This window comes from Pan troglodytes, chromosome 2 (genome assembly GCF_028858775.2).
Source record: "Pan troglodytes isolate AG18354 chromosome 2, NHGRI_mPanTro3-v2.0_pri, whole genome shotgun sequence".
Taxonomy (NCBI): domain Eukaryota; kingdom Metazoa; phylum Chordata; class Mammalia; order Primates; family Hominidae; genus Pan; species Pan troglodytes.
This window is the reverse complement of record NC_086015.1, coordinates 181,541,040-181,566,425: the sequence shown is the minus strand read 5'-3', so window position 1 is coordinate 181,566,425 and position 25,386 is coordinate 181,541,040. Positions and strand designations below refer to the sequence as shown.

Genomic DNA, 25,386 nt, shown 5'->3' with positions numbered 1-25,386 from the left:
ATCATATTGACACTATTTCACCAGATAGAGAAAGGGGGAACCCTCCCTAAATCATTCTATGAAACCAGTATCGCCCTAATACCAAAACCAGGAAAGGACATAACCAGAAAAGAAAACTACAGACCAATATCCCTGATGAACATAGATGCTAAAATCCTTAACAAAATACTAGCTAACTGAATCCAATAACACTTCAAAAAGATAATCCACCATGATGAAGTGGGTTTCATACCACAGATGCAGGTATGGTTTAACATACGCAAGTCAATAAATGTGATACACCACATAAAAAGAATTAAAAACAAAAACTTACATGAGCATCTCAATTGATGCAGAAAAAGCATTTGACAAAATCCAGCATTGCTTTATGATTAAAACTCATAGCAAAATTGGCATAAAAGGGACATACCTCAATGTAATAAAGGCCATCTATGAAAAACCCATAGCCAACGTAATACTGAAGGGGGAAAAGTTGAAAGCATTCCCTCAGACAACTGGAGCAAGACAAGGATGCCCACTCTCACCACTCCTCTTCAACATAGTACTGGGAGTCCTAGCCAGAGCAATTGGACAAGAGAAAGAAATAAAGGGGGTCCAGATCCGTAAAGAGGAAGTCAAACTGTTGCTGTTTGCTGATGATACGACTGTTTACTTAGAAAACCCTAAACTCCTCCAGAAAGCTCCTAGAACTGATAAAAGGATTCAGCGAAGTTTCTGGATACAAAATTAAGGTACACAAATTAGTAGCTCTTTTATACACCAACAGTGACCAGCTGAGAATCAAATCAAGAACTCAACCTCTTTTACAACAGCTGCAAAAAAATAAAATAAAATAAAATACTTAGGAATATACCTAACCAAGAAGGTGAAAGACATCTACAAGGAAAACTACAAAACACTGCTGAAAGAAATCATAGACGACACAAACAAATGGAAACACATCCTATGTTCATGGATGAGTAGAATCAATATTGTGAAAATGACCATACTGCCAAAAGCAATCTACAAATTCAACACAATTCCCATTAAAATACCAATGTCATTCTTCACAGAATTAGAGAAAAACATTCTAAAATTCACATGGGACCAAAAAAGAGCCCACATAGCCAAAGCAAGACTAAGCAAAAAGAACAAATCTGGAGGCATCACATTACCTGATTTCAAAATGCACTATAAAGCCATAGTCACCTAAGCAGCATGGTATGGGTATAAAAATAGCTACATAGACAAGGGAACAGAATAAAGAACCCAGAGGTAAACTTAAATACTTACAGCCAACTAATCTTTGACAAAATGAACAAAAACATAAAAAGTATATGTTGGAACTTAATCCTCAATGCAACAGTGTTGGAAGATGGACCCGAATAAGAAATGATTAGTTCATAAGGGCTCTGCCCTCATAAAAGGATTAGTGCTTCTATTGCAGGAGTGGGTTTGTTATCATGGGAGAGGGCTTATCTATAAAAGGATGAGTTTGGCCCTCTTTTTGTTTGTGTGCTCTCTCTCCCTCTTTCTCTCTCTCTCACATGCACACCCCTTCTGTTTGCCCTTCTACCGTGGGATAAAAGAGAAAAAAAGCCCTCTCCAGACACCAGTGCCTTGATCTTGGAGTTCCCAACTTCCAGAAATGTGAGCTAATAAATTTCTGTTTATTATAAATTACTCACTATGTGGTATTCCACTGTAGCAAGACAAAACACAAAAATGCTAAATGTTACACTTTCCACCTTCCAAGCCTCCTTTTGTTATTCCCAACCCCTCATCAATGGATTTTATATTTTGAAAGATTTCGTTCAAGTTGCATTTACTTAGTATAATTTCCTCACTTTTTAAAAAAAAGTGTGTGTACATGCCAATAAGAGCCCATCCTCAGTCTGAGATAAACAGTGGTATGTGTGACTTGAACTACAGCAGAGCATTGGTTTCTGAAGGTTTAAACACTCATGGAGGTACATGACACAGTGACAGTCATTTCACCCAGATTTGTATTTGCTTTGAATGTAATGGAGTTGATGAATGAGCTGGTAGGGAGCCTGGGTGTCTGCCCAGTTCTCATCTCCAGGCAGCAATGTTGACCTATACTCTTCACTAACCATTTGATGACTCTTATAAAGGGATTAAAAACTTTATTTTTTCACACATTCATTGTATTTGAGGTTAGCATTATTATCCTGAGTATGCTGTGGCAATATGATTTACAGGTTTTTGGGTGTGTGTGTATGTATGAGAACTTATGTTAATAGCTATAGTCTGGAGCTAAAAAAATAAGGATATGTAGGGGTACCGTTCATTTTTAGATATAATATACATCACTTCAGGAGATATTATATACTACGATGTATCCATGAAGTGAAGTTTCTGGGATCACCTTGGGATTATCAAAGGTGTGATATAACTTTAGCCAAAGCAAAGAAAGTTGCCATTTTAGTTAGCCTATACAGTCTCATTATGTGCAAATACAAATTATAGCTAATTAAATTTCTGAAATATTTAAAGTAACTTCAGATTTCTATTAATATCTTTGGGAACTCTTAGGTAGCAAAGAATTTCAGGTTGGAAACAACTGCCCTCATAGGGATCTAATTAATGTTTTTTGAGTTAATGAAATGATAACATTTTGTCTCTGAAAAGTTCAACCACTTCCTCATTTAGTACAAATTTGAGAGTTCAGTAGAAACACAGTAAATGAGAAAAATATAAATTTTGGCATGATAAAATGAAATATGGGCACATGAAGATGTACTATTTATATGAGAGAAATGAAGAAAGAAAAAAGAAAGAAAGAAAGAAGGAAGGAAAGAGAAAGAAAGAGAAAGAAAGAAAGAAGGAAAGGGAGGAAGGAAGGAAAAAGGAAGGAAGGGAGGAAGGGAGGAAGGGAGTTATCTGGAGGTTGAAAATCTGTTAGTACAATAAGGTCTGTCTTCAGGGAAAATTTTGAAATTGCCATAGTGTAACTACAAAGGAAGACTAAGAAAGCTAAGACCATAATTTCTTATGAAAATTCCAACCTGAATAAAGGAAACCATTGCTAATTCATATTTGTATGTCACCTTATCTAATTCCCATTTTTGGTAGGTACTTGCAACACATAAGATGCCTGCCAAAAATGCTGGCTGAGAGGAAACAATATTCATGCCAGTGTTGAAATACCTTGCCAGATTTCAGAGGTAATTTTAGGTCACCAGTCCCATGCCAAATACCTTCCCATTTTAGAAAGACTACTAATATATTAGGATGGGGAACATCAGAGAAGGGATTTACTAAGACTCCATCTCTATTAAAGCTCTTCCAATAGACATTACTTCAAAGTTAGATTTCTTTCTGTGTTTCTCCAAAATGCTGGAATAAAGATCTGACTGCTAATGACAACTCATTTAGCAGAATGACAGTTGCTTGATGCTCACAGGGAATGAAGCAAGCATTGCCAGATGTGTGCCATACCCTCTTTTAACAGCCTCATTGCAGAGTATCTTTACTATAATGACCATTAGAATAAACCATATTCTATTAATGAAGAAAAATCTTACACTATCAATTAATAGCCTTTTAAAAATGTGAGAGAGCAGAAGGAAACTCTGAGAAATAGTATAATGCTTTATTCTTTGTACTGGATGAATTGATCGCTACAGCATTTAAATCTATGGGGTAACAACGCAGTAGGGTTTTTGGACCACAGATACATCAATATAAATCCTTATTTACATTCATTTAAGAATTCATAGCACCATTTGTTATGAGGAATATGGCTTTTTTAGGCTGCCCATCTGTGTGCAAGCACACTCTCACACACAATAGCATTTGTATGATTTAAAATTTAGATAGCAGTAAGTCTGGATTCTGAATAGTTTTATGTAAACTTTAATAAAAATGCAAGAAAGGATTCTTTTTTATTATACTTTAAGTTCTAGGATGCATGTGCAGAATGTGCAGGTTTGTTATATAGGCATACATGTGCCATGGTGGTTTGCTGCACTCATCAACCCGACATCTACATTAGGTATTTCTTCTAACGCTATCCCTCCACTAGTCCCCAGCCCCCGACCGACCTGGGTTTGTGATGTTTCCCTCCCTGTACCCATAGGTTGTCATTGTTCAACTCCCACTTATGAATGAGAACATGTGATGTTTGGTTTTCTGATCCTGTGTTATTTTGCTGAGAATGAGGGTTTCCAGGTTCATCCATGTCCCTGCAAACGACACGGACTCATTCTTTTTTATGGCTGTGTAGTATTCCGTGGTTTGTATGTGCCACATTTGCTTTATCCGGTCTAACGTTAATGGGCATTTGGGTTGGTTCCAAGTCTTTGTTATTATGAATGGTGCTGCAATAAACATATGTGTGCATGTGTCTTTACAGTAGAATGATTTATAATCCTTTGGGTATATACCCAATAATAGGATTGCTGGGTCAAATGGTATTTCTAGTTCTAGATCCTTGAGGAATTGCCACACTGTCTTCCACAATGGTTGAACTAATTTATACTCTGACCAACAGTGTAAAAGTGTTACTATTTCTCCACATCCTCTCCAGCATCTGTTGTTTCCTGACTTTTTAATGATCACCATTCTAACCGGGGTAAGATGGTATCTCATTGTGGTTTTGATTTGCATTTCTCTAATGACTAGTGATGATGAGCTTTTTTTTTTTCATGTTTCTTGGCTGCATAAATCTCTTCCTTTAAAAAGTGTCTGTTCATATCCTTTGCCTAGTTTTGGATGGAGTTTTTTTTTTCTTGTAAATTCGTTTAAGATCCTTGTAGATTCTGGATATTAGCCCTTTGTCAGATGGATAGATTGCAAAAATTTTCTCCCATTCTGTAAGTTGCCTGTTCACTCTGATGACGGTTTCTTTTGCTGTGCAGAAGCTCTTTAGATTAATTAGATCCCATTTGTCAATTTTGGCTTTTGTTGTAATTGCTTTTGGCATTTTAGTCATGAAGTCTTTGCCCATAACTATGTCCTGAATGGTATTGCCTAGGTTTCCTTCTAGGGCTTTTATGGTTTTAGATCTTATGTTTAAATCTTTACTTGATAATGAGTCGATTTTTGTATAAGGTGTAAGTAAGGAGTCTAGTTTCAGTTTTCTGCATATGGCTAGCCAGTTTTCCCAACACCATTTATTAAATTGGGAATCCTTTCCCCATTTCTTGTTTTGTCAGGTTTTTCAAAGATCAGATGGTTGTAGACGTGTGGTGTTATTTCTGAGAACTCTGTTTTGTTCCATTGGTCTATGTGTCTGTTTTAGTACCAGTATCGTGCTGTTTTGATTACTGTAGCCTTGTAGCATAGTTTGAAGTCAGGTAGCGTGATGCCTCCAGCTTTGTTCTTTTTGCGTAGGATTGTCTTTTTTGGTTCCATATGAAGTTTAAAGTATTTTTTTCTATTTCTGTAAAGAAAGTCAATGGTAGCTTGATGGGAATAGCATTGAATCTATAAATTACTTTGGGTAGTATGGCCATTTTCACAATATTGATTCTTCCTATCCATAAGCATGGACAGGAAGAAATGAGTTTTCCATTTGCTTGTGTCCTCTCTTATTTCCTTGAGCAGTGTTTTGTAGTTCTCCCTGAAGAGGTCCTTCACACCCCTTGGAAGTTGTGTTCCTAGGTATTTTATTTTCTTTGTAGCAATTGTGAATTGGAGTTTGCTCATGATTTGGTTTTCTGTTTGTCTATTATTGGTGTATAGGAAAGCTTGTGAATTTTTCACATTGATTTTGTATCCTGAGATGTTGCTGAAGTTGCTTATCAGTTTAAGGAGTTTTTGAGCTGAGACGATGGGGTTCTCTAAATATACAATCATGTCATCTGCAAACAGAGATAATTCAACTTCCTCTCTTCCTATCTGAATACCCTTTATTTCTTTCTCTTGCCTGATTGCCCTGGCCAGAACTTCCAATACTATGTTAAATAGGAGTGGTGAAAGAGGGCATCCCTGTCTTGTGCCAGTTTTCAAAGGGAATGCTTCCAGCTTTTGTCCATTCAGTATGATATTGGCTGTAGGTTTGTCATAAATAGCTCTTATTATTTTGAGATAATACCATCAATACCTACTTTATTGAGTGTTTTTAGCATGAAGGAATGTTGAATTCTATGGAAGGCCTTTTCTGCATCTATTGAGGTAATCATGTGTTTTTTGTCTTTGGTTCTGTTTATGTGGTGGATTACATTTGTTAATTTGTGTATGTTGAACCAGCCTTGCATCCCAGAGATGAAGTCAACTTAATCATGGTGGATAAGCTTTTTGATGTGCTGCTGGATTTGGGTTGCCAGTATTTTATGGAGGATTTTCTCATCGATGTGCATCAGGGATATTGGCCTGAAATTTTCTTTTTTTGTTGTGTCTTTGCCAGGTTTTGGTATCAGGATGATACTAGCCTCTTAAAATGAATTAGGGAGGAGTCCCTTTTTTCTATTGTTTGGAATAATTTCAGAAGGAATGGAACAAACTCCTCTTTGTAACTCTGGTAGAATTCAGCTGTGAATCTGCCTGGTCCTGGGCTTTTTTCAGTTGGTAAGCTATTAATTTCTGCCACAATTTCAGAACTGGCTATTGGTCTATTTGGGGATTTGACCTCTTCCTGGTTTAGTCTTATGAGGGTGTATGTGTCCAGGAATTTACCCATTTCTTCTAGATTTTCTAGTTTTTTGGCTTAGAGGTGTTTACAGCATTCTCTAATGGTAGTCTGTATTTCTCTGGGATCAGTGTTTATATCCCCTTTATCATTTTTTATTGTGTCTATTAGAATCTTCTCCCTTTTCTTCTTTATTAGTCTGGCTAGTGGTCTATCTGTTTGGTTAATCTTTTCAAAAAACCAGCTCCTGAACGCATTGATTCTTTGAAGTGTTTTTCATGTCTCTATCTCCTTCAGTTCTGCTCTGATCTTAGTTATTTCTGGCCTTCTGCTAGCTTTTGAATTTATTTGCTCTTGGCTTCTCTATCTCTTTCTATTGTGATGTTATGGTGTTGATTTTAGATCTTTCCTGCTTTCTGATGTGGGCATTTAGTGCTATAAATTTTCCACTAAACTCTGCTTTAGCTGTGCCCCATAGATTCTGGTATGTTGAGTCTTTGTTCTCATTGGTTTCAAAAAACTTATTTATTTCTGCCTTAATTTTGTTATTTACCCAGTAGTCATTCAGGAGCAGGTTGTTCAGTTTCCACATAGTTGTGCAGTTTTGAGTGAGTTTGTCAATCCTGAGTTCTAATTTGATTGCACTGTGGTCTGATAGACTCTTTGTTATGACTTCCATTCTTCTGCATTTGCTGAGGATTGTTTTACATCCAATAATGATGTTGATTTTAGAATAAATGCTATGTGGTTCTGAGAAGAATGTATATTATGTTGATTTGGTGTGGAGAGGTCTGTAGATGTCTATGAGGTCGGCATGGTCCAGAGCTGAGTTCAAGTCCTGAATATCCTTGTTAATTTTCTGTCTCATTGATCTGACTAATATTGACTGTGGGGTGTTAAAGTCTCCCAGTATTAATATGTGGGAGTTTAAGTCTCTTAATAGGTCTCTAAAAACCTGCTTTATGAATCTGGTTGCTCCTGTATTGAGTGTGTATATATTTAGGATAGTTAGCTCTTCTTGTTGCATTGATCCCTTTACCATTATGTAATGTCCTTCTTTGTCTTTTTTTATCTTTGTTGGTTTAAAGTCTGTTTTATCAGAGACTAAGATTGTAACCCTTGCTCTTTTTTTTTTTTTTTTTTTTTTTTTTGCTTTTGATTTGCTTGGTAAATCTTCCTCCACCCCTTTGTTTGGAGCCTATATGTGTCTTTGCACGTGAGATGGGTCTCCTGAATATAGCACACTGATGGGTCTTGACTCTTTATCCAATTTGCCAGTCTGTGCCTTTTAATTGGGGAATTTAGTCCATTTACACTTAAGGTTAATATTGTTATGTGTGAATTTGATCCTTTCATTATGATTCTAGCTAGTTACTTTGTCCATTAGGTGATGCAGTTTCTTCATAGTGTTGATGGCCTTTACATTTTGATTTGTTTTTGCAGTGGCTGGTACCGGTTTTTCCTTTCCATATTTAGTGCTTCCTTCAGGAGCTCTTGTAAGGCAGGCCTGGTGGTGACAAAATCCCTCAACATTTGCTTGTCTGTAAAGGATTTTATTTCTCCTTCACTTATGAAGCTTAGTTTGGCTGCATATGAAATTCTGGGTTGAAGATTCTTTTCTTAAGAATGTTGAATATTGGCCCCCACTCTCTTCTGGCTTGTAGGGTTTCTGCAGAGAGATCTGCTGTTAGTCTGATGGGCTTCCCTTTGTCAGTAACACAACCTTTCTCTCTGGCTTCCCTTAATATTTTTTCCCTCATTTCAATCTTGGTGAATCTGACCATTGTTTGCCTTGGGGTTGCTCTTCTCGTGGAGTATCTTTGTGATGTTCTCTGTATTTCCTGAATTTGAATGTTGGCCTGTCTTGCTAGGTTGGGGAAGTTCTCCTGGATAATATCCTGAATAGTGTTTTCCAACTTGATTCCATTCTCTCTGTTACTTTCAGGTACACCAATCAAATGTAGGTTTGGTCTTTTCACATAGTCCTATATTTCTTGGGGGCTTTGTTCATTCCTTTTCATTCTTTTTTTCTCTAATCTTGTCTTCATGCTTTATTTCATTAAGTTGATCTTCAACCTCTGATATCCTTTCTTCTGCTTGATCAGTTCAGCTACTGATACTTGTGTGTGTTTCATAAAATTCTCATGTTGTGTTTTTCAGCTCCATCGTGTTATTTATGTTCTTTTCTAAACTGGTTATTCTAGTTAGCAATTTCTCTAACCTTTTTTCAATGTTCTTAGCTTCCTTGCATTGGGTTACAACATGCTCCTTTAGCTCAGAGAAGTTTCTTATTACCCACCTTCTGAAGCCTACTTCTGTCAATTCATCAAACTCATTCTCTGTCCACTTTTGTTTCCTTGCTGGTGAGAAGTTGCGATCCTTTGGAGGAGAAGAGTCATTCTGGTTTTTGGAATTTTCACCCTTTTTGAGCTGGTTTTTCCTCATCTTCATGGATTTATCTACCTTTTGTCTTTGCTATTGGTGACCTTTGGATGGAGTTTTTGCATGGTCGTCCTTTTTGTTGATGTTGATGCTAATGCTTTCTCCTTTTTAGTTTTCCTTTTAACAGTCAGGCCCCTCTTCTGCAGGTCTGCTGAAATTTGCTGGAGGTACACTCCAGACCCTGTTTGCCTGAGTATCACCAGCAGAGGCTGCTGAACAGCAAAGATTGCTGCCTGTTTCTTCCTCTGGAAGCTTTGTCCCAGAGGGGCACCCACCAGATGCCAGCTGGAGCTCTGCTGTATGAGGTGTCTGTTGATCCCTGCTGGGAGGTGTCTCCCAGTCAGTAGGCACGGGGGTCAGAGACCCACTTGAGGAGGCAGTCTGTCCCTTAGCAGAGCTCGAACACTATGCTGGGAGATCTGCTGCTCTGTTCAGAGCCAGCAGGCAGGAACATTTAAGTCTGCTGAAGCTGCACCCACAGCTGCCCCTTCCCTCACGTGCTCTGTCTGAGGGAGATGGGAGTTTTATCTATAAATCCCCTGGCTGCGGCTGCTGCCTTTCTTTCAGAGATGGCCTTCCCAGAGAGGAGGACTCTAGAGAGGCAGTCTAGCTACAGAGGCTTTGTGGTGCTGCAGTGGGCTCTGCCCAATCCAAACTTCCTGGCAGCTTTGTTTGCACCCTGAGGGGAAAACAGCCTACGGAAGCCTCAGTAATGGCAGACACCCATCCCCCCACCAAGGTCGAGCGTCCCACATCGACTTCAGACTGCTGTGCTGGCAGCGAGAATTTCAAGCCAGTGGATCTTAGCTTGCTGGGCTCCATGGGGGTGGGATCCACTGAGCAAGACCTCTTGGCTCCCTGACTTCAGTCCCCTTTCCAGGGAGTGAAGGGTTCTGTCTTGCTGGCATTCCAGGTGCCACTGGGGTCCAAAAAAACTCCTGCACTAGCTTAGTGTCTGCCCAAATGCCCACCCAGTTTTGTGCTTGAAACCCAGGGCCCATGTGGTGTAGGCACCCAACGGAATCGTCTGGTCTGTGGGTTGCAAAGACCATGGGAAAAGCATAGTATCTGGGCCAGATAGCCATGTCCCTTATGGCAGGGTCCCTCAAGGCTTCCCTTGACTAGGGGAGGGAGTTCCCTGATCCCTTGTGCTTCCCAGGTGAGGCAATGCCCCACCGTGCTTCTGCTTGCCCTCCATGGGCTGAACCCACTGTCTAACCAGTCCCAGTGAGATGAACCAGGTACTTTAGCTGGAAATGCAGAAATCACCCACCTTCTGCATTGATCTTGCTGAGAGCTGCAGACTGCAGCTGTTCCTATTCGGCCATCTTGCCCAGGAATCCAAAAATGGATTCTATAATATCATTTTGGCTACCACATTTGATTTTTTTAATGAGACTTTGGATACTAGTTTGATTTGCTATTTTTTTTTTAAACTCATCAAAACAGGACTGGAGATGAAAGGATAGCGATTTCTGACATTTCTGCTGCTCAGCTTGTTACAGTGATTGTGCTCTGTAAACAGAGCTCCATTTTGTTTAGCTGCTTGTGTGATAACTATTACAAGTCTTTTACAAAATCTTAAAAGAAATATTTTCATTCAAATTTTATATTTTAGGGAATAGTAAATTGTTTAGGAATTTACATTTTGGAGGAACAAAATTGTTTCTTTTTTTTCTAAGACCTAGGATTCCTTTTTGTAGCAATGCACAGTTGGCTACATGAGCATAAACAAATGTGAAACCACATACTGAGAGACCCTACATTAAGAAAGCAAAATAAATTCAATACATAGACAGGAAATATCATTCTATGTCATTCTCTGAATGAAAGGATAATATGTTTCCTTGTGCCAGAATTGCCGTTTGTTTTTTTTTAAAGAAAAGCCTAGACAGCTTCTTTCAGTTCTTAATAACTTCTCTTGCTCTGAGCCCTTATTTATAAGCCTGAGAAAGTTATGTGTTTTTCTGCCTTACACTGCCTCATTCTTATTTACTCTAGGCCAAGATGCTTTTAGAAAATGTTTAAAACCAATGATTTGATATGACCCCTTACTAACACTATAACATCCTCCAAAAAAACCTCTTCCTGCTTTTTATGTCCTGGTGGGAGATATTTTCTGGGCTTATTTTGAGGACAGATTCATTCCTTGATTAAGAATGAAAACCTGGAGGGAACAAAGTCAATAAAGTGTGGCTACAGTATCTTTTAAATAAAGATAACTTTCCCTGAGTCTGCTGGCAGGAAGTAATCTGACTCCTTCTTTGAGGTTAAGCCTGTTCATCATTTTATCTCTTGTTTTCATAACACTTCTTTTTTTTTTTTTTTTTGAGATGGAGTTTCGCTCTTGTTGCCCAGGCTGGAGTGCAATGGCGCGATCTCGGCTTGCTGCAACCTCCGCCTCCCAGGTTCAAGCAATTCTCCTGCCTCAGCCTCCTGAGTAGCTGGGTTTACAGGCATGCACCACCACGCCCGGCTAATTTTGTATTTTTAGTAGAGACAGGGTTTCTCCATGTTGAGGCTGGTCTCTAACTCCTGACCTCAGGTGATCCACCCACCTTGGCCTCCCAAAATGCTGGGATTACAGGCGTGAGCCACTGCGCCCGGTCAACACTTCTTTTAAGAAAAAGTTTTATTTTGTTTTCTATTGACATATAATAATTGTATATATTTAGGGGATACAATGTGATGTTTTAATACAAGTATATATACATTGTGGAATAATCAAATCAGGATAATTAACATATTCATTACCACAAATATTGATCATTGCTTTGTGGTGAGAACATTTAAAATTCTTTTAGTTATTTTGAAATATACAATACATTACTATTAACTGCACTTACCATGCTGTCCAATAGGTCACCAGAATTTATTCCTCCCTGCCTAGCTGAAACTTTGTACCCTTTGATTATTAACATCTATTTTCCTACTCAACATCCACTCCCCTGACCCTAGCATGAAAACAGTTATGTGGTGATATATTATTGTGATTTCAATTTGCATTTCTCTGATTAGACTTGTTGAGCATTTTGTTATATATCTGTTGGACATTTTCATGTCTTCTTTTGAGAAATGTCTTTTCAAGTCCTTTGCACATTTTTTAATATGGTTATTATTTTCTTGTTGCTGAGTACTCTGAGTTCTTTGTACATTTTGGATATCAGCCCTTAATCCAATGTATGACTTACAAATATTTCTCTCAGTCTGTGGATTATCCCTTTACTCTGTTAATTGTTTGCTTTGGTATGCAGAAGTTTTTAAATTTGATGCAATCCTACTAGTTTATTTTTGCTTTTGTTGCCTGTGTTTTGGGGAACATCACCAAGAAATTGCAGCCCAGACCAATGTCATAGAGCTTTTCCCCTATGTTTTCTCCTAGTAGTTTAACTATTTCGGTGCTTATGTTTAAGTGATTTTGAGTCTATTTTTTTTTTAAGCAGTGAGATAAGGGTCTGTATTTATTCTTCTGTTATGTGGATATTCAGTGGAATTTTTTTTCTGGGCTCTCTGTTGCATTCCATTGATCCATGTGTCTGTTTTTAAAGCAAAGCCAGTGCCATGCTTTTTGGTTACTAGAGCTTTGTAATATATTTTGAAATCCAGTAGTCTGATGACTCCAACTTTCTTCTTTTAGCTTAAGATGGCTTTGCTATTCAGGAATTTTTTGGTTCCATATGAGTTTTAGGATTGTTTTTTCTATTTCTGTGAAGAATGACATTAAAATTTTGACAGGGATTGCATTGGATGTATACACTGCTTATGGCAGTATGACTATTTTAACAATATTAATTCTTTCAATCCATGAACATAGAATATCTTTCCATTTATTTGTATCTTTTTCAATTTCTTTTATCAATGTTTTATAGTTTTCTGTATATGAATTTTCCACCTCTTTAAAATACTTACTCCTAAGTATTTTATTCTTGATGCTATTGTAAATGTATTGTAAATGAGATTGTTTTCTTAATTTCTTTTTCAGACAGTCTGTTTGTATAGAAAAGCTACTTATTTTTATAGGTTGATTTCATATCCTGCAACTTTACCAAATTCCTTTATCAGTTCTCTCAGTTTTTTTGTAGAATCATTAGAATTTTCTCTATATAAGATCATGTCATCAACAAACAGAGACAATTTCACTTCTTCCTATGTAGACGTAATTTATTTTCTTGGCCGATTGCTCTGATTAGGACTTCTAATACTATATTGAATAGAAGCGGTGGAAGTGGGTGTTTGTTTCTTATTCATGATCTCAGAGAAGAAATCTTCAACTTTTCAACATTGAGTGTGATGTTAGATGTGGATTTGTCATATATAGCCTTTATTGTGTTGAGAGGAATTTTTCTATACCTAATTTATTGAGAGTTTTTATAATAAAATGTTGAATTTTGTCAAATTATTCTTTCTGCATCTGTTGAGATGATCTTGTGGTTTTGTGCATCTATCTTCATCAAGGATATCGGCTTGTAGTTTTTATTTTTATTTTTTTGTATTCTTTTCTGAGTTAAGTGTCAGGGTAATAATGATTTGCAAAATAAGTTTGGAAGTACTTTCTCTTCTGCAATGTTTTGGAAGAGGTTAAGAAGGATTAGTACTTGTTCTTTAAATATTTGTTACAATTCAGTCATGAAGCCATCTGGTCTTGGGCTTTTCTTTGATGAAAGAATTTTTATTACAGATTCAATATTCTTACTGCTATTGATCTGTTCAGATTTTGGATTTCTTCATAAATAAGTCTTAACAGGTTATATATTTCTAGGAGTTTGTCCACTTACAGATTGTCTGATTTTTGGCATATAGTTGTTCATAGTAGTTGCTTATTATGCTTTGTATTTTTTTTATCAGTTGTAATGTCTTCTTTTTCATTTATGATTTTATCTACTTGAGTCTTGCTTCTTTTTTTGTCTAGCTGTTTGTCAAGTTTGTTTAGCTTTTCAAGAAACAACTTTTGATTTCATTGATGTTATATATTGTTTTTCTAGTCTCTTACTTCAGTTCTTTCTGCTCCCAACGTCGTTATTTCCTTTCTTCTGATATCTTTGGGTTTAGTTTGTTCTTCTTTATCTGGTTTCTTAAGGTGTAACATTAAGTTGTTTATTTGATTTTTTTTTGGATGTAGGTGTTATTGCTGTAAACTTTCCCCTTAAGTCTGCTTTTGCTATATACCATAAGTTTTAATATGCTGTATGTTCATATTTGTTTGTCTCAACTTGTTTTTAAATTTTCCTTTTAATTTATTCTTTTATCCCATAATTGTTCAGAAGCATATTATTTAATTTCTAATATTTGATAATCTTCCATGATTCTTTCTGTTATTGATTTCTAGTTTCATACTATTATGGTTGTCAAAGATAGTTGATATGATTTTGACCTTCTTAAATTTATGGCCTAACATGTAATCTATCCTATGAAAGGTTCTAAGTACACTTGAGAAGAATGTGTATTCTGTTGCTGTTGAGAGCAATGTTTTGTATATATCTCTCTGATCCATTTGGTCTAAAATGTAGTTCAAGTTCAATATTTTCTTCTGACGAATGTGGGGTATTAAATGTGGGGTATTAAAATTCCATATAATTATTGTGTCGTATCCTGCCTCTCTTCAGATCTTTTAGTGTTGGCGTTGTATATTTAGGTGCTCTGATGTTGGGTGCATATATATTTACAATTCTCATATTCTCTTGATGAAATGATCCATTTATCACTATATAATGACATTCTTTGTGTTATTTTTATGTTTTTGGCCTAAAGTCTATTTTGTCTGAAATAAATATAGTTACCTCTCCTCTCTTTTGGTCTGCATTTGCATGAAATATCTTTTTTCATCTATTCACTTTCAGTCTATGAGTGTCATTTAAGGTAATGTGAGTTTCTTGTTGGCAGCATACAGTTGAGTCTTCTATGGTGGTGTTTGCTTTTTCTCAGGAATCCTTCACAAAGCTCCAGACTAGATTAAGTTTTTTGTTATTATTGTTACACTCTTATAGGATCACATTTTTCTTTTCTGTAGAACACTTATATTTTTCTTACCTCTGTATCTATTTGTGTTATTATTTAACTCTGAGCTCTATGAGACTAGGAATTGCTTGTTTCCCTTCACCACAATCTTGGGCACATAGCATGGTTCCTGGTACTTAAGTACATAATAAAATGTTGTTGAAGGAATGTATAAATAAATTGGCAAAAGACTTTCCACACAAAAAATTTTCAGTCAGTAATTTCAGATATAGTCACAGAAAATAAAACAACTTTACTTTTAGTATGTTAGAATTAAAAGCATTGATTTTGCTCACAGAAGATGGCTCTTTGGTGCTTCATTATATATTTAAAAAGAAAGTGTAAAGGACACCACTTCTTCAAATAATTATAATAAGGCCATTTCTTAATTGTGAAATGAAAAAGACTCATAATTATGTTGGTTGACTCTACTTATTATATAAGTACTTAACCAGGTTTTCAATTTACATTGGATGGTAAACACTGACAAGGAAACGTCTGCATAATGGAAAGTACTTTGACACCTGACCAGCTTTGCCAGGATTCAATTTCATTAAATTATTGTCAATGTACACATCAAGTGTGTGAGGTGGAGTTGAAGGGGTTCCCTTGTGAAGAAATGTGGGAATTATATCTCAAGGCATATAAGGTGACTTAGCTCTCAAAGGTGTTCTTTTTTAGGGCAAGTAACAAAAGTGATTTTCACTGTTATCCTAGAATCATTCTTAATGAAGTTATCATTTGTTTCTTCCCTGAATACATCATGTTCTGACACTCACTTATGCTCCTACCACACTGAATTTCTTATCATACTCTGAATTCAGGCCCTGTTATACTTCTCCCTTTGTCTTTGCACATATTCACCCCCCATCATACTTTTCCTTGTTTTCCTAGCTGAAACAAGATGTGAATTTGGTCCTTGAACAGTCAATGCACTTGCATTTCATTAGTGCTACATGACAGATTTTTTACACTCCTTTTTGGTAGGTACACTTCTTTATCCCTCAATTCTATCTTTGTCATTATTGACATTGGACAACTCTCTGGCCTTTTTGTTTTGTTTTGTTTTGTTTTTGAAAGCATAGTCTTTTTCTAAGCCCCATTATACGTCCTCGTTTTTATGTCTCAATGACCCTTTCCCTCTGAAGCTAACCATTCTTGTCATAATCTTCGTACTGATCCCATATTCCCCTCTGAAGGACATTATGCTCATACTTATCTTCCTCTGTTTAGAAGCATCAATTTTTATTTTGCTTTTTCTTGCTCTCAATGTTTATATATTAAAAATCTAATTCTTTTCATCTAAATAAATACAGACTTTTCACAGATTTTATTGTACTTTGTAGCATTGATATACTTTGTATCATTCTTTTTTAGCAACACAAATCCATTTTGACCACCCATTCCTCTTGCTTCTGCCTCTACCATTGAATTGAGCCCAGTATTTACAATGTTGTTATGATGTTCTTACAGTCAGATTTAAAAGCTTCTCCTTAGTCCTCTTACTTTTTGACATCTCAGTGCTATTCTGATTCTGTTGACAATTTCAACTGCTTTCCAAACTTTTCCTTCCTCTTACTCTCACTGATATAGATGATTCCAATTTCTCTTTTTGGTTCATCTCTTTGTGGTTTATCTTCCCTCCATCACCAGGTCTCCTTTCTTCTTCCATCTCTCAACTGTGAGAAATATCCAAACTTTGTTTCTTGACCCTCTATTCTCAAACTTTATTTTGTAGAAGCTGCTATCCTCTATTTCTGTCTTAAATCTTCATCTATAAATCAATTGTTCCCAAATCCTAATCCTTTGCCAAATCTTTCCATCAGGCTCCAGCCTTTTAGTTCAAACTACCTACAAGAAAACTTTTCTTGAAATTTCCTAAAAAGTAAAAATTTAGTGTGACTATAGCCAAACTTCTCATTTTTATCCTTAAAAATGCCCCTTTTGTCCTCATCCTCCTTTTAAGTTGGGCCACTAGTACTCCTCAAAGTTCAAATGCTTGTAATTCATGACAAAGCCCAGTATATTTTCTTATAGGTTTCCCTGTCTGTTTTTATTGCCTTCTTCAATTTTCCTTCCCACAGGAAGACTTCACAACTCTTGTGTGAATATAGTTGCCTCCTAGCTATATTTTTTCTTTTATATCTTCCAGTTTTCCAAAACTATATCTTACCTTTCTCTCATTTTTTAAAAAATATTACCTTTCTCTAATTGTGCTTGCATTTAGTAACCCTATTATACAATTGGGCCCTTCTATTATAAATAGGCTATTCAGAAATCAGTTTACTAAATCAAAATAACAGTATCAGTAATCATACTCTACTGCCTCCTACAACTGACAGTATTTTTACTGCCTTTTAAAACTTGCTATATGTAAGAAAGTTAATAATGTTTATTACACATCTCATAAAAATAAGCACAAACATAGCTAGCAGGCAGGCCATTATGTAAACAGAGAGATGAAAATGTTAATATACAACTGAATAGATGTCTGTTGGTGATGGACACGATCTCCCTGGCACTTAGCTTTGTTCTCTCTATGGAAGTTTATGGGGAGAGGGTTTGTGAAAAAAGCTTTGATACTGTCTTATTCTCTTATGGTATTGTATGGTTTAGCACTCATGTGGTTTCCCAGTATTTTATAAATTGTATTCTTTTAATTGCCTCCATATGAATAGAAGCTATGATGCCTGTCATCTTGGCTAGCATATCTAGTTTCACTGTAAGAGTAAAGCCAAAAAAAAAAAAAAAAAAAGAGTAAAGCCAAAACCAAAACAAAACAACTATAATTTATTGACTAAATTTTATTAGAGGCATTTTATATACTAATTTTATATTAAAATTTAGACTAATATAGGCAATTTGAAGGTAGAAATTTAAGGCAAGTAAAGTGATAATTTGGTAAGGGTATTCTACATCATTAGATAATTAGAAACATGTACTTAGTTTTTTTCTCTTTTAAATTTGAAGCCTTTGGCAAGAATTCAAGTTATACAGTTTTTTTTATGAAACCTAAGTAGTCTTCAGTCTAAATGATCTTAGATCTAAATGTGTTTACATGCGATTTTTAAAACTTAATGACTATATAACCAACTAAAAATTTAGCAAATTCTGAAAAAATTTTATACAACCCATCTGTTAATATTTAAATATTCTCTTTTAATCTTTTTAAAAATGTGTATGTGTTTTGCATGCCAGTAATCATAGTGTTTATGCTTTTTTCCTGTGGAATTTAAAAGACAACACTTTATCACAACTATTTCCCCTGCATATGCTGCATAGCTTCCATGCTTCTGTGATTTTTTTTTAACAACAGGTTCTAAGGAGGGAGCAGGGTAAAGTCTAATGACGCACAGCCAAAGAATTTCCTTGCCTTGATAATAGGCCAGCTGCCCCATTAACTTACCAGCTTCTAGCTCACTGTCACACACTATCGTATGACATTTGTTCTAAAATTGTCAATCTACAGGGAATAATTAAGGCTCATTGCCTTGAGATTTAAAAAAATAAAATTGGCTTTATATGAGAGATTCTTCCTAATGTAATGCACACAGAATAAAACAGGAGTAATGTTTCAATCTGTGAAATAAATTCTCAATTTGAACATCCTCATGCTGAGAAGGAAACATCCAACTATTTCAGTGTATAGAGATGCAAGAAATCTGATATTTTTCCCTCGACATTTCTGTCATATTCAGCCATCATCCTGGGCTGTCAGCATCTGCCCCATGACTTAAAAATCCTGTTTGATCTGTGTTCATCAATTACTGCATCAGCAGCTCTACCTCTCAGTTTGAATGAACTTAAGAAGAAATGGGCCTGGGTTAACTAAACACTTGGTTCTCTTTTTAGTGTGTGATATCCCATACTTTCCCCTTGTATTGAAAAAAATATTATTTGGTTTTCTCTATTTATTTGCTTCCCTTCTCAATGTCCTGTACTTTCCATGTGTTTCAAATTATATTTTGGTTGTTATTTGAGGGTTATTTTTATAGAACGTTAGTTTTGTTTTTATTATTCATTATTATTTCACATTTTATCTTTAAAAAATTATATTTTTAGTGACTACATCTGTATTTAATGTTAATTGAAATATGTTTACCTTCATCCATTCGTTCATCAATTTACCACTTATTTATTCATTAATTGTAGCCCTCTTTTATGGCAGGAAAAAAGTTTGATTACTTTTATTGAGTTGATTCACTTACTTTGGTTTTAAGAAAGGACCAATTTAGTCAAATTACGCTTTGTGATTGGCTGATTTTTCCGAAGCGTTCATGTATGAAATCAGAATCTGTTTATTTCATTGAAATGGAGTTATGTAGCATATCTTGTTGATAATATAAAATGCATTTTCTAATAATTACTTTTTATTTTTAATATCTTCATTTTAAGAGCTCACAATTTTTGTTTTCTAAACTGTGTATTGGGATTAAATTGACATTGTTTCTACTTAGAAAAAAGTGTTTATTTTTTACAGGTTAGTTGTCATAATGTTTTACTGTACTGACTGGTGCTAATAATTTGTGTATAAATGTGTTTTAAAATTTGGGCTTATTTGTCTTTTGCTTATGCAAGGGTACAAAATCTCATTTTCTTCTTCCTTTTTTTTTCAGGCCTTGCTTTCATTAATCTTTTTTTCTGACCTGTATGTAAAGACAAACAATTATTTCATTTTCTCATCCTCTTCAATCCTTTTTGCAAAATTCTTCCTGTTTAAAAATATTATTCTCTAGATAGTCTTTAAATATAAACTTACACAATTATTTTGGTCTAATAATGACTGACCCATTCCCTAGCTCTTTACAGCCATTTTATTACATTTTAAATCCAGAGTATACTGTATTGAGGCCAAGTAAACATTGTTGTGATAGCACAATTTTCTCTTCTCTGGCTCACTGTGGCTGTACTCCTGATAATGTTTTCATGTTGTGTTTTGCAGGGGAAAATGTATTTCTTCACAAGAAAATTTTAAGTTTAGTGCCAGCCATTCTTTGCCACTCTTATTAGAGACATTTGCCCTTTGCCTAGTAAACATTTGTTGAAAATGCTTCCATGAATAATTATCTCTTCCTACACTATTTAAACTCAAAGTTATTCATGTACATCTAATCAACTGAGAATAAAATCCCATTTCTTAGAATTTGTTTGGATTTCTTCACAGCAATGAGTAATCGTTGCTAAAGGAAGATTTACTGGGGCAAGAAGCATGATCAGTCCAGTTTCATCAGATTTATATTTTATGTCTGAGGCATTCCATTCCTTGGGATAACGGTTTCCCAGCCTACCCACTCAAAATGCATTTATAATTTAACTTATATATGCCTAATAGTTGCACACATTTTCTTTAAATTACATTAATTTTGGTATTGTATGAATTGACTTCCACTTTTGTTTCTATAATAATCGAGTTTGATTTATCATAGCTTGCCATGCAGCCACTGACCAGAAAACATTTACATTATAAATCAGAGATCAATAGTCATGACAAATTTCCTTCTATTATATTAATTTACACTTTCACAGTTTATAGAAACAACTATTTTCCCATTTTCTTGCCAGTACAGAGCTTCTTATCTGTTCTTGTTGCAGCAGCCTGAAGTTAGTTAGGGATCTGTCCACGTTTTCTCCCTTGGTCTCTCTGTATCTCTATTATATAGTTAATATTTAAATACTTTCTTGCCTTCAAAAAATTCAAACAATATACATGTATGTTAGTAAAATTCAAATTTCTCCTTCACTCTTTTTCAAGGGCTACTACTCTCAACAGTTTATAGTGAGTGTTTTGTAAATTTATTTTAAAACATGTTTTGTTGATATGTACCTGTGTATTTTTTTACATTCACATATTAAATTATATGCATTGTACTGTCTTTTTTCTTTGCTTAAAAATATTGTAATGACATGTCTATTTTTAATAATTGCATACATGTTATTATGTTCCCTTTTAGCCAACCTTTAGTTTGTTTCCATTTTTTCTGTATTATAACATTTAAATGAATGCTCATAATTGGTAATTCTGGGGCAGAAAAATAAAAATGTATCTAACTTTATTGGATATTGTAAAATTTATAAACACTTTCTTACTAATAGTGTAGGTCACTTTTTCTATGTCCTTAATTATTTTTAGCTGATTTATCTACAAATTTCAGAAAGAGAATCTGAAAATCTAATTTATTTTTTACTTGTGGACTTGTCCATTTCTCCATAATGTTAATTTTGCTTCATACATTTCAAGAATATATCTTCAATGGTACACATCTATGATTACTATATATTCCTTGTGGGCTTTTTATTACAATTTTATGCTATTCTGTATTTTTAATAATTTTTCTTAAATCTATTTTGTCTAATATTAGTATTATTTTACCAGTCTTTTGTTTTCCTTTGGTTAGTTTTCAGTTAGAGTACTTTACTGTATTAGCTAGTGTTCTCCAGAAAGACAGAACCAATAGGATGTATATAGATATTTAAGAGGAGATTTATTATGATAATTGGCTCATGTGATTATTGAGGCCAAGAAATCTCACAGCATGCCACCTGCAAGCTGGAGATGAAAAAAGGCCAGTGGTATAATTCAGTCTGAGTCCCAATGAGAGGTGAAGCCAGCTGGGCTTCTGGGTCCCTTGGGGACTTGGATAACTTTTCTGTCTAGCTAGAGGATTGTAAATGCACCAATCAGCACTCTGTAAAAATGCACCAATCAGCACTCTGTGTCTAGCTAAAGGATTTTAAATGCACCAATCAGCACTCGGTAAAAACGCACCAATCAGCACTCTGTGTCTAGCTAAAGGTTTGTAAATGCATCAATCAACACTCTGTAAAAAGGACCAATCAGCAGTCTGCAAAATGGACCAATCAGCACCCTGTAAAATGGACCAATCGGCAGGATGTGGGTGGGGCCAAATAAGGGAATAAAAACTGGCCACCCAAGCTAGTAGCAGCAGGGTTGCTGGGTCCCCTTCCACTCTGTGGAAGCTTTGTTCCTTCACTCTTCACAATAAATCTTGCTGCTGCTCACTCTTTGGGTACCCACTACCTTTACGAGCTGTAACACTCACCACGAGGGTCTGCGGCTTCATTCCTGAAGTCAGCGAGACAACAAACCCACTGGGAGGAACAAACAACTCCAGATGTGCCACCTTTAAGAGCTGTAACACTCACTGTAAAGGCCTGTGGCTTCACTCCTGAAGTCAGCAAGACCACGAACCCACCAGAAGGAAGAAACTCTGATCATCTGAAGGAACAGACTCCAGACACACCATCTTTAAGAACTGTAACACTCACTACGAGCGTCCGTGGCTTCATTCTTGAAGTCAGCGAGACCAAGAACCCACTGGAAGGAACCAATTCTGGACACACCAAGGCCAGAGAAGCAGTAGAACTGATGGTATAAATTCTAAAGTCTGAAGGGTGGAGATCCAGGAACAATGATGTCTAAGGCTGAGAGAAGATGGCTTAAGAAGAGCTCCCAGCTCAAAAAGAGAGTGAAAGAATTTCCTCTGCCTCTGCATTGTTGTTCTACTTGGGCCCTCAATGGATTGGATGATACCCACCTACAGTGGTGAGGGTGCATCTTTTTTACTCAGTTTACTGACTCAAATGCAAATCTCTTCCAAAAATACTCTCACAGACACACTCAGAAATAACATTATACCACATATCTGGGTGTCCTCAGCCCTGTCAAGTTGACACATAAATTTCACCCTCACATCTTTCTTCTTTATCAATCTCATGTGTGTAGAACTAGATTAATAATAACTTTAGTTTCTAGTGGAGTCATCATTGACAGTCCTTTTCATTTTATTTACATAATTTTATTTTTTAATAATTATTTATGTATATATAAGTGTTACTGTCTTAAGTGTGTACAAGTTACACTCTACACTTTTTAGGGTTAGATTCATCACTTATTATCAAACCATCTTTTTGATAATTTTCAACACTTTTGACTGGCTTCTTGTTATCGCTGATGAGTTCATCACTGATTCTTACCTAAGAATGTGACCGACAAAGAACCCACTTCAGGAGTAGAAGCGCTGGTTTTGACATTTTATTTTTATTTTCTTGTGCTCTATTATTTGTAGCCCCTTGTTTTCTCGCCTAAATATATGAAAATCATGTGACCACTTTTGTGAGGATTAGTAGAAATGCATAATTTTGGCAATCCACTTGACATGATAAATCAAAATATGAAAGAACAAATGAGTAATCTGTCAACATTTTGGGGTTGAGGAAATCTTATTCTTCCCCTGGGATATTTTATCTATTATATATGATTAATAGGCATTTGACATGCAAAAATGAAGATGCCAGTGTCCATTTGTATATTACATATTAGTAAAGCATAATTTAAAATTTTGTTTTAAATACAAATTACTTTTCTTTGGTTTATTTTATTTTCCCTGTTACAATGAATTAGCTAATGTAGTGATTCCCAAAGTATGACCTATGGACATCTGGAGGCCTCTGAGAACCTTTTTGGAGGTCTATGAAATCAAAATTATTTTCATAATAATACTAAAAATTATTTATATTTTTTGCTGTGTTGACATTTGCACAGATAATGCATATACCATCATAGGGAAAACTGCTAGATATGTAGCATGAATCAAGGCAATGTGAAAAAAAAAAACGATACTGGTAGACATTGTATTCTTTGTTGCCAAGCACATACCGAAAAAAAAAGCAAGTTTTACTTACAAATGTATTGGAAGAAGCATTAAAATTATGAATTTTTATTAAATCTTGATCTTTGGTTACATGTCTTTTTAATATTATGTGTAAGTAGGAAGTATGCATAAAGCATTTCTGCTACATTGAAAGGGTAGTTGTATGGCTGTGGCATTGTTGAGAGCTGAACTGGCCCCTTTTTTCATGAAATGTTATTTTTTTGCTTGAAGGAAACTGGATATTCAGACTAGGGAATTTGGCAGACATTTTCTCAAAAAAGGGTGAAGTGAGCTTGTCACTTCAAGGAACAAAACTGACAGTATTTGTGGCCAATGATAAAATTTGAGCTTTTAAGTTAAAATCAGAAGTTTGAAAATGTGTATCCACCACTATAAACTTGACAGCTTCTCAATACTTAAAGACAGGGCCAGCTACATCATTTATAGGGCTCGGTGCAAAATGAAAATGTGGAGCTCCTTGTTCAAAAAGCAGGAAAAAAGTGCCACTAAAGTACTAAAATATAAAGCTTTTTTTTCCATTCCATGGTCTGTCTCTTGACTTGCCATGGTGTTTCATGTTTGCTATTTAATGTTGCTCTAAGCAAAAAAAAAAAAAAAAAAAAAAAAAAAATTAAATTTTTATATTATTAGCATGAACTTTACTGTTTAAATTGCAAAATGCCAGTTTTATATGCAAATATAAAAACATTTCATTTATATGCAGAATCACAAATTTGAACAATTTGTATTTCATAGTTCATACATGCACTTTTTTTATTCTCACCCGAAGAGTGGAAATCATGCACAACCTTAATTAGCTGTTTTTATTTCGTTTCTTGACACTTGCACATTCTGTCAACACTGTCTTTAGCTTACTTATGAGTAAGGAAGGACTGAAAAAAAAAGGAACTATAAGTTGCCCTGTTTTTCCTTTTCTTACTCTCATCATTGTTGGCTATTATAGGAAAGGAACACCAGTAAGAAAGAATACCACAGAGTTACCTGTCGATCCATCTTTCTCAGAATGTACTGCATTCTTTCTATATTGGAAACAAGTTCTGGATTGATTGAAAAGTGTGGCCTCTGAAGATTGTTGGTACCCTCATTTAGTTAGAAGCTTAATAAGGTAACTGTGATAGTTTGAATGTTTGTCCCCTCCAAAACCCACATTGAAATTTAATTGTCATTGTAACCATATGAAGAGGTAGGACCTATAAGAGGTGATTAGATCATGAATAGACCATGCCATTATCACAGGATTGCATTCCTTATCATGAAAGTGGATTTACTCCCTATTGCTCTCTCTCTTGCCCTCTTTTGCTCTTCTGCCTTCCACCATGGGGTGGACTTACCAACAGGGCCTTCACTAGATACTGGCCATTTGACTTTGGACTTTCCAGCCTACAGACTGGTAAGCTAATAAATTTCTGTTCTTTATTGATTACCCAGTCTGTGGTGTTCTGTTACAGCAACACAAAACAGACTAATACACTTACCTTGTACTTACTGTGAATCTCACTAAATTCCCAAAAATCGTGGGTTCACTAGAACTTTGTGATTGTGGGGTGTTATGAACACCAAATGCAATAATACACTGTAAATTTATATAATGCTTTTGGAAAGCAAGCTGTCGATACTATAAAAAGACATTTAAAAATCTGCTCTTAATTCAGGAGTCTTAAATTCGTGGAAATGTAGCATAAA

The 25,386-nt window shown here is 35.5% G+C and overlaps 1 long non-coding RNA gene across 1 annotated transcript in view; it reads left to right on the top strand.

Annotated features, from left to right (window-relative positions):
* Positions 1-25,386, top strand: part of LOC107970845 (uncharacterized) — a 57,408-nt gene that overhangs the window by 13,518 nt on the left and 18,504 nt on the right. The window lies entirely within an intron of this gene.